Source organism: Meleagris gallopavo, chromosome 1, assembly GCF_905368555.1.
Source record: "Meleagris gallopavo chromosome 1, MGAL_WU_HG_1.1, whole genome shotgun sequence".
In the NCBI taxonomy this organism is placed as follows: domain Eukaryota; kingdom Metazoa; phylum Chordata; class Aves; order Galliformes; family Phasianidae; genus Meleagris; species Meleagris gallopavo.
In genome coordinates this window covers 49,809,109-49,822,585 of record NC_139404.1, presented here as the reverse complement: position 1 = coordinate 49,822,585, position 13,477 = coordinate 49,809,109, and the positions used below count along the sequence as shown (strand labels likewise).

The following is a 13,477-nucleotide window of genomic DNA, read 5'->3' as shown; positions in this document are numbered from 1 at the left end:
TTTTACAGTAAGTGTGGTAAAGAACTGGAACAGGTTGCTCAGAGCCTGGCCTTGAGCGTCTCCAGAAATGGGAGCATCCGCCACCACTCTGGGAACCTGGTTTATGTGCCTGCTCATTGCAAGGGAGTTGGACTAGATGACTCCTTCCAACTCAAGTGATTCCATGGTCATTTTTTTCTTCTCCAGAGTGCCTATTGAGCTGAGCATCACCTTGATGATGATGATGATGATGAAGATGCACTTGGTACTGCTTTGCATCTGCAGTGCTTTCCCAGCCAGGTGGCATTCTAGGTTTGAGAAGCATCAACTTGTGCAGTAGCACAGACAGCTCCTGGTTTGGGTCTGATACTTGCTATGTTGGTTGTGTAAGCTGAGAGCATATATTGTGTAAAATGGGCTATGGGGAAGGGGGATAATTCTGTTGTCTGCTGTGCAGACAGCTGGATCTGTGATGACCATGAGGTCTGTGAGATAATTTGCCAACTAGATACAAGGGTGTCATATCCCATGAGGCACGTAAGTGCATTAGAAACAGCTGTGGAGGAGCCTATGGTCTCGTTGAATTTCGGTATCAGTGATATAAGAATCTTCAGAAATGAACTAGGAGCAGATGACTAGCAAGAAAGCGTAAAGCTAAAATTTCTATGGTCCTCTTTTCCAATACACTGCTGGCTTCGTATTTGATCACATCTAGACAAGAAGAATTACTCTCTGATGAATGAAAAGACCGTGTAGAAAAGACTTGAGCTTTGTTAGTCAGTGCTAAACCTTTTTGGGAAAGGATACGCTGCATGTAAGAGGTGGGAGAATAAATTTGCAGCAGGTGATGAGTCTGCTAACAGCAGGTATCCTGAGCCTGGTGGTAGCGGGTGTGTTATCTCACAGAGCAGCATATGACGGGCCCTTGGCAGGGCTGCAGTGAGCCTAAAGCATCTGTTCAAATGTGTGAAGAATCTATTTATCACAGGTAGCTGGCCGCTGGCAGCCACCCAGCAGCACTGTCCCTGCTTGCTGATTGGGCCAGGATATCAGTAATCTGGGGTCTCCTGTTAAAGTCGAAGCAATACAGTTTTGAGTGGTAATCTTTTAACCTGGTAGATTTCATAGAATCACAGACCGGTTGGGTTGGAGGGGACCTCAAAGATCACTGAGCCCCATCCGTGCTCCATGGGCAGGGCTGCCACCCAGCAGCTCAGGCTGCCCAAGGCCCCATCCAACCTGGCCTTGAACCTCCAGGGATGGGCACCACAGCAATCCGGGCAGCTATGCCAGTGACTCACCACTCTCTGGGTAAAAGATTTCTTCCTAACATCTAACCTAAATCTCCCTCTCTTTTACTTTAAAGCCATTTCACCTATCGCTATTATCACTAATTCTGAGGTGAAATAACCACAGCACATAGCAGCCTTGCCTGTGGGTCTTTGCAGGCTGGTCATGACTTACCTCAGTCCCATCCTATGGGGCAGGGATGGATGGGTTTTATGTTCTGATTACTGGCATTTTTTGCCAGCTAAAGAATCTTTTTTTTTTCCCCTGCTGTCTTTACAGTATGACACTTTATTGTTAAAACCAAAAGGGAAATAAATTGCTGGAAATCAAGTAGTTAAGTGGGGACTATTTAAGCAGTGTATGTACTGTGGTGGAGGGAGGAATGTGGAGGTAGCTGATGAGTAGAGGAGGCACTGAAACCTGCATGGGAGAAAGGAAACACAAGTGGTCCTTTGGTGCTAGGTAATTAATGTACTAGAAGACGGATGACTTTGAAACAGTGGAAAGTATTTCAATAAAGGAACAGCTCCTGCAGGGTGACAGAAGTGGGAATGGTGTTTAAAAATAAAAACCCAACAACAATAGGCTCATGGGAAGGGCTCTGAAAAGAGAAAGGGAGATACTTGGCATGGCTGGGAAGGATGGAGTAAGGAGCAAAGCTACAAGCAGAATGTCCAAACTGAAATGAGATTAATGCACGTCCATAGTTTCTGACAGGAAAAATAAGTCAGGCTGTAAATAAGAGGAGGAGGCATATATTTCCAGAGGCTGTCAGAAACTTCTGAGAAAATATTGTGAATATGAATCTATATGAAAGCAAATAGGTCACAGGAATATAAATGCAGTAAAAGCAGTGTACTACTAGTCCTAAATCTGAAGAGAAGTGGTGAATACAACGGGCAGAAAGGCATAAGGTAGCTGAAATACGCTGTGCTGATGATGGAGGCTCCAGCTAGCCAGTCCTTTTGGCATCGTACTGTGTAGGAACCACCTTTTTGAGCTGTTCATTTTGCAGTCAAACGTGTTGATTATTTGTGCTTACACAGCACATTCCTATTGCAGGAACCTGGAGTGTGCTTGGAAGATAGCAAATGCTTTGGCAGATGGGGGGTGCGGGAGGGAAGTGAGATGAATGAGTATTAGGCTGGATTTAGTGCTATGTTATTCTAACTATAGGTTAATTTAATCTTGATCCCAACGAATGTATTGGCAGAAGATGGAAGTAGAGAGCACAGGTCTTCTGGCTCCAGTCAGTCTGTGTGCTATGCACCCAGACGGCAAGAGATCGCTCTGAATGGGCAAAGAAGACCTACATTTACAGTAGTTAAAATGCAATGCATTACTTACCTCAAAATTCTACTTTACAGAGATTTTTTCCCCTTTTGTTTGCAAAAAAGACTTATGGGAGAATGATTCTGCCCGTGGGTACCACCCTCATCAAATGCAGTTATAGTTGAGATGGAGAATGATCCTAGGTCAAAGACAGTGGAGAACAAATTGGGAGACTCTTGCTCAGTTCCCAGCTGTGCCCCACATCTCCTAGGTGCCCTGGGGCAAATCTGTTTATTTTTCTGTGCTGTGGCTTCTTGTGTGCAAAGCAGAGATTGTAATCATCATTCGCCTGTCCTGTTTGGTTAGATTAAAAACTCTTTGGAGCAGGCAGCTTGTTTTTTCCGCATGTTTATGTAACATTTTGCATAATTTGTATTTGATCTCAGCTACTGTCATCTAAGACATGTAGAGATACCTCATAAATAATACTAATAATATTTTAATATTGATAATGCTTAGTGCATTCACAGCATTTAACCTCCCCTAAAACAGCACTCAATACTATCGGCATCACGGTGATTGAGCATGAGTCACGTTGGCTCCTTTCCCTGGCATGGTGTGATCTGTCAGATGGCCAAAGAGCTGAGGCATTCAGTGAATACGTCCTGGGTATCAGGAACACCTGAATTTTAATGCAGTCTGTGTCCATTAACTGTGTGATCTCTGGGTATTGTTTTTTGAATAGGGACTTCAGAATTTGAAGCAGTGTGAGCCTGGTGCTCAGAGCATTGGAGATGTTGTACTTAAGGATGTGGTTCAGTGGGCTATATTGGCAGTAGGTGGATGGTAGGACCAGATGATCTCAGAGGTCTTTTCCAACGACGTTAATAATTCTGTGATTTTTCTTGGCTGAGTTGAGTTCCTTCCTCTTACATGAGAAGAAACTTTAATTAGCATCATCCCCACCTCACAAATACCTTTGTCACGTGTACCTGTGAGGGTCTCCCTTTCCAGGAGGCCATCTATATCTATCGACAGGTAGATAGTATCTATCTATATATAGATAGGTAGATAGATATCTTTATATACAGCTCTTTTTCCTCCTAGAGGAGGTGCCACCAACCACTGTGAACCTGTGTGGCTGCGAACTGGCTCGTGCTCCTGGCCTCCAGTTATCTGCTGAGACAGATTGGCTTGGTTGTTTGCAATCAGCCCTTCTTCCAGACACGTGTCCTACAGACTATTGGTGCCAGCTCTCCCAGCATACCCTCAGGAACCACTGTGAAGGGCTCTGGGATGCATCCAGCTACAAGCCTGCAAAAAAAACAAAAAAAAAACAAAACAAAAAAAAAAAAAACGGGAAAACATGAAGGAAAAAGAAATGAATTCAAAGTGGAGGGGATAACATCCTGAAAATAATGAATTTTATTTAATTATAACCAATAATGAATGCATTGAAACTAACAACAGCTCATCCACAGCTCTTTTTGTTACTGCTCTGCATTTCACTCAGACTGTGTGCAATTTCTTCAGAGTGACCTTACTGAGCGCTCCTTGCATTTCTGAATTAATCTTTATTTGCTTTGCTGCAGAGCTCTGTGTCACCACATCACTTTCTTTTCTGTGCTGAAGCACTCCTCAGCAAAGCCTGCTAAGCTAAGCACCAAGCACGTGATTGCACGATGCTGTATCCACTGAAAGCATTGCTTAGCTGGGAGAAGAGAAAAAGGCAAAGAGGCTTTACTCCATCTTACCTCCTCTCTAATTCAGGAATGCTAGCAAAGTCAGAGTATCCTCTAAGATCAATTAGCCTTGGAAACTGGCTGGTCAGAGGAGGAAACTGGCTCACTTCTGCATCTTTCAAGTGATGTTCTGGAGTACAGTGCACTTACCTGCAGAGACTAGAGACTGTCCATTAAAGCTGTGAGAAGGTCTATAATCCTTTTATTGTCTTCTCCATGCTCCTCCTGCAAAGGAAAGGGTTTTTTTTTTGCCAAAGTGCCTTGACCTTTCAGACCTGAGTGTCCATTTCAGGAGGTTCATTGAAATATCCACCTTGTGCTCCACAGAACATTTCCTAAGGCTCTCTGTGTCTAACACCCATAATTGGGAGGGGAGGACAAACTTCACACCCGTAAAACACTAGGAAGGAAGCAGAGAAGAAATCTCTTTACTGGGAAGACAACAGTGTGCCAGAAATGGAAGGAATTGACTACCCCTCATCCATATCCTTAGATTTCACTCAGCACTTTGCAGCTAACTCCTGCTGCCCTTGACACGAATTCTCCTTTCATAGAATCATAGAATCGTAAGGTTGGAAATGATCTGCAAGATCATCTAGTCCAACTGTCCTCCCATCACCACTGCTACCACTATGCCTCTAAACCATATCTTGTAGTTTCTCATCCAGGCACCTCTTGAACACAGCCAGGGACGGCAACTCCACCACCTCTCTGGGTAGGCCATTCCAGTGCCTGACCACTCTCTCAGAGAAAAAGTTCTTCCTTATGTCTAACCTAAACCTCCTCTGATTCAACTTGCGGCCATTTCCTCAGGTCCTGTTTGTTGTCTGGGAGAAGAAGCCAAAACTCTCCTCATCACATCCTCCCTTCAGGAAGTTGTTGAGTGCAGAATCAGAGAAACAGTGTAGAGTGTAGAATCAGAGAAACATTAAGGTTGAAAAATATCACTAAGATCATCTAGTTCAGCTGTTCACCTACCACCAATATTGCCCACCTATTAGCCATTTGCTTTCATGAGCCATCAGACCCCCTGGTAGGCTGGGGGAGCATAACGTGGTATCACAAAAATGAACAGCAGGCAGGCATGGGTATGCTGGAAAAGTCCCACAGAATAGTTTTGGTATATCCTTACAGGCCAGAGTCTTATAGAACCTGTCACTATGGTTCTTGAAGAAACAATTACTCCATTACGCTTTTTCATTTCAGCATCACTTTCCATTAGTGCAAGTGTAGGGAGAGCTCTGGAAAGCAAAAGAGAACACCCAGGCAAGGCAGAAGGGAAAAACAAACAAACAAAAACTGAAAACATTGGGAGTGGTAGGGAGCATCAACTCTTCTAAGGTGCCTACCTTTACCACGGGTGCCAGTAGAGAATCAAATCTACAGAGTGAAATCTCAAGAGTGATGCTTCTTTTTCCTTCTTTTTGATTGTTTTCTTCTATATCTATCACTGGTTCCTTTCTTCTCTCTTTCTTGATGGTTAGTTGCATAGACGCTGCTGTTATAGTGATATGTTTATCTGGTGGATGTGTCCAGTGGTCCCACAAAAGGCAAAGACCTCATGTAAACCTATTGTAACCATGGAAGGGACTGCCAAACACATCAGGACTGTGACATCAGTTTGAAAGGTGCTGGACGAAGGCTTCTGTGACTTGGGATGGTGTTTCTGGGAGGTAGGGAGATCAAGTACAGAAGCAAAGAGAAGGAGCAGGAGAGATTTGGATTTGTTTCCAATGCATTTCACATTTGTACACTTTGGCAAGAACTTTCTGCCAAATAAGTCTGACCACATCCAGATTAAATCAGATAAAATGTCAGCAGAAGAAACCCACTATGCATCTGTCTTTGGTTTGAGAATGGTGACTACCAAACTTTCCGACCTGTCTCCTCACTTCCCAGGGTCAAGCACGATGTGGTTGTGTTTTAGAGCATTCCACGGCTCAGTTCAAATTCAAATTATGTAACTCTGGAGGAAATCGCTCCTGGATTGCAAAGTCTCCTTGGCTTGGCCTGCCCTGCTCATAAGTTGAAGTTCTCTCCAGCTGAGTGCAAAAATAAAGACTAACTCTATTAAGGTGTCTGCTTAACCACTGGTTCCAGCAGAGAATCGACTCTACAGAGTGAAATCTAAAAAGCAGTAAGAGCTTTAAGGTATGGAACCCAGCTTGAGTTGAGGGGGCTTTCTCTGGTGGCCCTTCCCTACCATGTTACCCCTGCAGATCCAGCTGCAGCGGAAAGCAGCTGCTGAACCTTCTGTTAGGAGATTTTAGAGCACAGTTCTTTCAACTGTCTTGTATTATAATTATGTTTCAAGCTGCAGTCATATCCCCTCCTGCTGTGACCTTGTTGAAGCTCTGAATATGAAGCCAGGTCAGGTTTTGGACAAAGATCTCCAGGACAGAGCCAGAATGCTGCGGGAGGCACCATTTGGGGGTCAGCAGGAGGTGCAATTCCTCAAGTCAGTTCTGAACTGATCCCACAGCATGGTGGAGTATTGCTTTGCTGGCAGGAAAGACATGCAACGGCAGTCCTAGCCATCTGAGGATATTAAAAATCTCTTTCTCCAGGAACAGTCATTACCTCTAATACCCTGCTCAAGTTTAAATTTGGATAATTACTTTCTTCTGACCTAAAAACAAATCATTGGGTTTTGTTGTTTTTTTTTTTTCCCCTAGATGCTGTATTTTTTTTCACGCTTCCTATAGTAAAGAGCTTTGTAGGAATGTTGTACACTGTTGAACAGATGCTCCATTGCCTCCTAAGAGTTAGATGCAATTTGGAGGTGGGTAATGAGTTATAAGTGGAGAAGCAATAGGGTCCAGCAGCTTCAGGTGGGATGTAACTGTTGATAGTAGAGCTGTAGCAGCATTGATGAAGATGCATGGTATTTGTGAGGTATTTGAATAAGTAATAATGAATAATGAATCTCATCTGCACACATTTGCTGAAGAAAACAACAGGTTGCTTTAGAACACTGAGATATTCATCTAATTGTTGGGATCAGCCAGCCAGAATCTTTGGTGTGACTTGCTCTGGCTTTAGGAGCGATGGGCTCTCCTGTGTTTGCTGTGTTGAAGAGTTTTGTAAACAAATCTTTCTTTATCTCTGCAGCCCTACATTTGATTAGGGGCCCTCAGTAGCCTGTGGCAGCCTTATGCTAGGTAAGAGCTCTTCCTTCCTCTTTCTGTTCCTAGAATATCAGAAGATTTGTCTCATTGTGTTAATACCTCTGCATATTTGCTCTTCAGATTCCTTCTTAGCCTCTTAATCTCAATCGTATGTTTTTCCTGACAGGTGAAATTTCTTTCTATTAGTTTTCATTTTGCAGAACTCAAGTGTTTAATGGACTCAATTATCAGGTCTAAATTAATCATTATGGAAAGAGTTTTATGAAATGAGAAATTCGTTGTTTTGTTTCTGTAACAGAATAAAAAAAAATCCTTTCCAAAAGCTCTCTTCCATGCTCATTGCATATATAGGGGATATGATATGGTGTATGAGATACGTCTGACTTAGGTTTTGTTAGTTTCTAAGTCAGCTCTGAATTTGAGTTATGCAGCCAGATGCCCATGTAGCCTGATGCAGGACCTCCTTTTGAGTGAACCTGGGATGTTAGATTGATCAGAGATGCTCATCTGTGGTGCTTTCTTTTGTTGGTTTTTATCTCATTTATTCTGGATATGACTGAGGTTTTCCTCTTCCAATAAATGTGGCTTTGGAGGAAACCTCCTTCCAAAGTACAGCAACATGGGTGCATTTGTCAAGCATTTGAAATCTCTCTTCTCCTCCTCCTTCCATGCTCTGTCGCTTTTCCTCTCAGGATCACCATCACGGGTTGTGTAAGTCTTCCCTAATGCCTCTCAAATCAATGTTACAGCCCTGCCATGCTCTGGCAGTACTGCAGTCCTTTCCTTGGCATCAATGCTGTGAAAGATTTGAAGACCTCAGCATGCATATGCCAGTCATCTAAAGTTTAGATGCCCTGCTTTCATGTGAAGAGTGTTTATATGACAATGTGACGAAAACAAACGTGTACAAGAGATTGCCTGACACAGGAAGACCTAGAGCATGTTGACCTTAAGGGCTTGCAAAAAAAGCCTCTATAACTTGCCCTATATGGCTTGGCTGCAGTGAAATCCCAGCACTGCAACATTTAGTGTTGGCATTTAATTTCCAGTTTACTCAGAACTCAAAAAGGGAGAGTTCTAAGTCAGGTCAAAAACCCACAGTCTTTTTTCTCTGATGTTGAAATGTTACTCTGCACTATAAAAAGCTGAAGAAGAAATGTTTCAGCCTTTCCAAAAAAAGGATTTTAAGGCTTTTTGTTCTGAGGAATGTTTTGATTGTTTTGATCTATTTGAACACAAATACGTTTTGAGATGCATTTTCCTTTGAATGTAACATCTGATGTTCACTCAGCTTTTTCTAGTGGGCTAGGTTAGCAGATTGGGGCTGAAGAGAAGGAAGCCTGTTGCTTCTCTCGGCTTGTTTTATAGGAAAAAAAAGGCCATGAAATCCTGATGCTTTGAGATACATTAACATAACAGAAGGGGGAAAAAGTAGTAAGTGCTAAGAAAAAAGTGGGAGGGAGTTAAAAATGAGATTCACCTCTGAGGGCTTCTGCAAAAGCCAACAGCACCGAGGAAGAGAAAATGAGAACTTCTTTCCCTGGAGCTGCTTGTGTCTCTGCCCTTCAGAACACAAATCACTCCTTCCATTATAAATGAAATATTAACTGTCGTGCAGCAGTTACAGCATCCTACTGCTTCTTGCTAGGAGGGTCACAAAGCAGTAAAGTAAGGAAGAAATGCAGCCCTCATAGAGCTTGTTTCAAAAGCAGGGAAAGAAAATCCAGTCACTGCAAGCTGGAATGACAGGGCAGGGCCAGCTACCTGGTGGAAAACATGCTTAGACAAGAAGGAGGTAGAGAGTATCCCAAAGGACGGGAAGAAAAAGGAGGAATGATCATGCAAACATGGTGTCTCATCTGCAGGATGACTGCAGATATGCCCACCTGGAGCTAGATCAGAGGTGGGAGGCCCCAAGAAGACGTGTGCATGGGTGGCCAGTGTTTGTCTGGGAAGCATCACATGTGGTTTCATCATTTATGCTTACGCAGTTTGGGAGGGTGAACCTGCTGCTACTGTGTCAGCCATTGAGATTCTTTTCTCCTTCAGGGCATGCTCTCTGTTTTGGGATAGGGCCTTGACTGCCTATACCACAGAGTGAGCTGACCTTTCCCTCCTGTTGTATGTCCTTTGGTAGCTAATGCATTTCTACAGCAGGTTAAATGGGCCCAGGGTATTCAATACCTGAGTTGGCAAGGCTCTACCTTAGGAGTGCATCATCTCGCATTATGCGTAGTCATGTTATCAAGCACTGTGGCAATGTGTCCAGGTCTCAGAGACACCTGCATATCTCCTTAATTGTCCAGTAACTTGTGGCTTCCATCTCTGAGCCCATCTCAGATGGTTTGAGGTGGATGGTAGTTCATCCCATGTGTGTGCTGGTGATGCATTAGTGTGTCTGGAGAAAGGCAATGAAGCTGGGTGAAGGGTCTGGAGCACAGGTGTTACAGGGAATGTAAGAGGGAACTGGCATTCAGTTCAGTCTGGAGAAGAGGAGGTTCAGGGGAGGTGGGGGTTGGTATTTCTCTCTACAGTGACTTGACCTGAAAGAAGGTTGTGGTGAGGTGGGGGTTGGCCTCTTCTCCCAGGTAACAGTGATAGGATGAGAGAGAATGGTCTCAAGTTGTGCCAGGGGAGGTTCAGGTTGGATATTACAAAAAATTTCTTCTCAGAAAGAGCAGTGCTGCAGCAGCACAGGCTGCCCAGGGAGTGGTGCAGTCACCGTCCCTGGAGGTGTTCCAGAACCGTGTGGATGTGGCACTAAGGGACGCAGTCAGTGGGCATGGAGTGGATGGGTTGGTGTTTGGACTGGGTGATCTTAGAGGTCTTTTCCAACCTCGATGATTCTATCATATTCCCCTTGAGTATCTACCCATCCCTGCTGGAAAAATGGAGAAAGGTCAATGGATACACAGCAGCTGCCTCTGGCCAGCAGCTGGATGGGCCCTGCTCAAGCTGCATAATTAAATCACTTGAACTTCGAAAGAAGTTAATTAGTAATGAAACTTCTGACTGAATGATGCAGATTGTGAAGACTGGCTTTGTCAGCAGCTGAAATTAATTACAGGCTCAGACACAGGGAGAAGTGGGGTGGGGAGAAGGATGCGGGGAGGGGGAGGCATCACCGAAAGGATGATGACAAACCTGGCTCCAGGCTGTTGCCGTGGTGATGAGAGGCAGTCATGGTATTTGACAGCTGTGACACATCAAAGGCAGCAGGTAGTTCGAATTACCCCCTCCACTGACCCAACCGGGCAGCCCTCCCTCCTAGCTCAATATAGAGGCTCTCATTTACTCCTCATGCTTTTTTTCTCTCTGTCACAGGTGGGACCTGCATTCTTGGGGGGCCCCCACCTGCCCTGAAAGAAGGTGGTGGCAGAAGGAAAGCTTTTCCTAATGTCACTTTAATCGGCAGTGTCCTCAAATGCCTGGACAACGCTGGCAAACTCTCAAAGCTGGTATTTGAAAAACAGGGGAGGAGAAACTGTACAGCCAGCCTCTGATTTCTGAGAAAGAAGATTCATGGCTTTGTACCTCTGGTTTAAATTGCGAGGTTTTAGGGAGTGCTTTGTCTGACTGTCTGGGAGGTTGTGAATCTCAGGATCTCACCAGCTGCCTGCAGGTGCCCTGCCATGTCTGTGTGATCCAGGGTAGGCTACTGCAAGGGTAACATGCGAGCATCTTGGCCATGTATGCTGTGCTGCAGCCAAAGCATATGCACAGAAACATGGATTTGTATAAATGTATGAATGTCCAGGTTGACTATTAGGAACATTTTCTTCCTATAATGAGAAGTGCTGCAGTGGCACAGGCTGCCCAGAGAGCTGGAACAGTCACCATCCTTTGAGGTGTCCCAGAACTGTGTGGATGTGGCACTGAGGGACATGGTTAGTGGGCATGGTGGGGATGAGCTGGCAGTTGGACTTGAATGATCTTGGAGGTCTTTTCCAACCTTTGTGATTGTACAAATATAAAGATGTGACTTCAAGCCCTTTCTCCTCAACTCCCTGAGTCTAGTCATGGTTAGAGAGTACTCTGTGCCATCAGGTTTCTGATGTCATATTTTCTAGCTGTATGCTGAAGAAAAAACTCCAGCTTTTAAAGCAATTTCTGCTTTTTGTTTTGCACGTGTTTTTTTCAGGTAGGGCTGCTGTGAGTGTTGATGGGAATAATAGATGCTTGAGGGACTACAGATGACAGAGCTGGACTACAGTCAGTTGTGTCTGGTGACGGGAACAGGCATAAACTGAAATATGGGAAATATTGCTTAAATGTACGAAAACTGAGTAAGCAGTCAAGCACTGGAGGCAGGCTACCCAGAGATGTTCTAGTGGAGATGCATCTCTGGAGACACTGAAAAATCCTCAGAGAGTCATAGAATCACCAAGGTTGGAAGAGACCTCCAAGATCATCCAGTCCAACCATTCACCTATGACCAATATTTTTCACTAAACCATGTCCTGCAATACAACACATAAGCATTTCTTGGACACCGCCAGCATTGATGACTCCACCACGTCCTGTTACAAAGCCTGACCACTCTTGGAGAGAAGTTTTTCATAACATCCAACCTGTATCTCCTCTGGTGTAATTTGAAGCCATTCCTTCTAGTCCTATTGCTAGCTACATGGGAGAAGAGGCCGACACTCACTTTGCCACAATATTCCTACAGGCACTGCCCCATGCAGTGCTTTGTATGGGTGTGTCCACAGTCCTGGAAGCTTGTCTACTCTGTATTCTCCTACAAATGGACCTCAAGCTTGTTTGGAGGTTCTAGAAGGGGAGTGCAGCTACCATATACCTATTAATGGTACATCTCTATCAGGGAAGGTCATCTTCAATCAAGCATGCAGCTTTGAAAGGGATGCATATGGAGCAGTGAGAGAGGAAGGAGACACCCGCCTAGACAGCCAGATCAGCCAAATCACCCCTGGTGGTCAATGGGGTGACAGATCTCATAGATCACCCTCATATCTATTGAGGAGATCCAGAATCAGCTATTCTTTGGTTCTGTGAAAGATTAAAACAACAACAACAACAAACAGTTTGGAAAGTCCAGAAAAGAGCTGTAGTCTTACCTGAAAGTCCTGTGAGAGCTAATGAAGACCTCTTTAAGTGCTTCTGTGGGCTTTGAATTGATTCATAAAAGAAAGATAAAAGAGAGAGAGAAAGGTGGGAAACTGAAGCTATGCCATATAGACCTTGGAGGGCAGTCTTTTCATTCATGCCATTTTGGTTATCCTTTTCTGACAAGGCCTCTGTTTTTGCAGCCCACAGTGAGGGTGGGCTCCATGTGCTTACTTTGTACAGCGCTTGGATTCACTTTGTAAGGGATAGTGATAATGTGTTCTTGAAATCACCTTATAGCATGATTGGCACAGTAGAACTGGCGTCTTGTTCTTGTCTGATTTTGCAACTGAAGGTAGCTCACTGAAAACCAGGTGGAGGAGAAGAGAAAGAATTAATAATCTTCCAGATCAGATTGTGCAGAGTTAGTCATGAATCACTGTCAGAATGAGCAAGGAAGAATTGCTCAGAACAAACCATGGATTTTGAGTGTCTTTCAGAAGTGACGGCCATTTTGGGTTCATTTCTGTGAGGAGTGAAAAGTAGGTTGTATTTTCAATAGGTATTTTCTCAGCTCTCTTAGTTTAAATTAAAAACAAACAAACAAACAAAAAAAGGAAAACAACCTTTGTCTGAAAATGGAAACCAGGCAGGGATGTTTGGGAGGCATGTGAAATTACATGAGTGATGTTTCTGCCAGAGGTTGGAGGTCTGTTCTCATTAGATCTACATCACTGGTTTGCGATGTGAACGCTGGAAAAAAGTCACAGAAACATGTGCCCAGTTTTAGAGCTAAAACACTGTAATTGAATCCTGGGTAAGTGCGGATCAGTCCTAAGCCTCCTTCATTTGAAAGAGTGGGATGGTAGGGAAGAGGCAGATAGAGGCTGCGAAGGGCACAGAGAGGTTCCTCAAATGCACCGTTTTTACCCTCTTCTGTAACATATAATCAAAGTGGTACTTGATGAAATTAAAAGGCAACAAATTAAAAATAAATAG

General features: G+C 44.0%; 1 protein-coding gene across 2 annotated transcripts in view; it reads left to right on the top strand.

Annotated features, from left to right (window-relative positions):
* CACNA1I (calcium voltage-gated channel subunit alpha1 I) overlaps positions 1-13,477 on the top strand; it is a 151,131-nt gene that overhangs the window by 53,711 nt on the left and 83,943 nt on the right. The gene's annotated exons all lie outside the window — the stretch shown is intronic.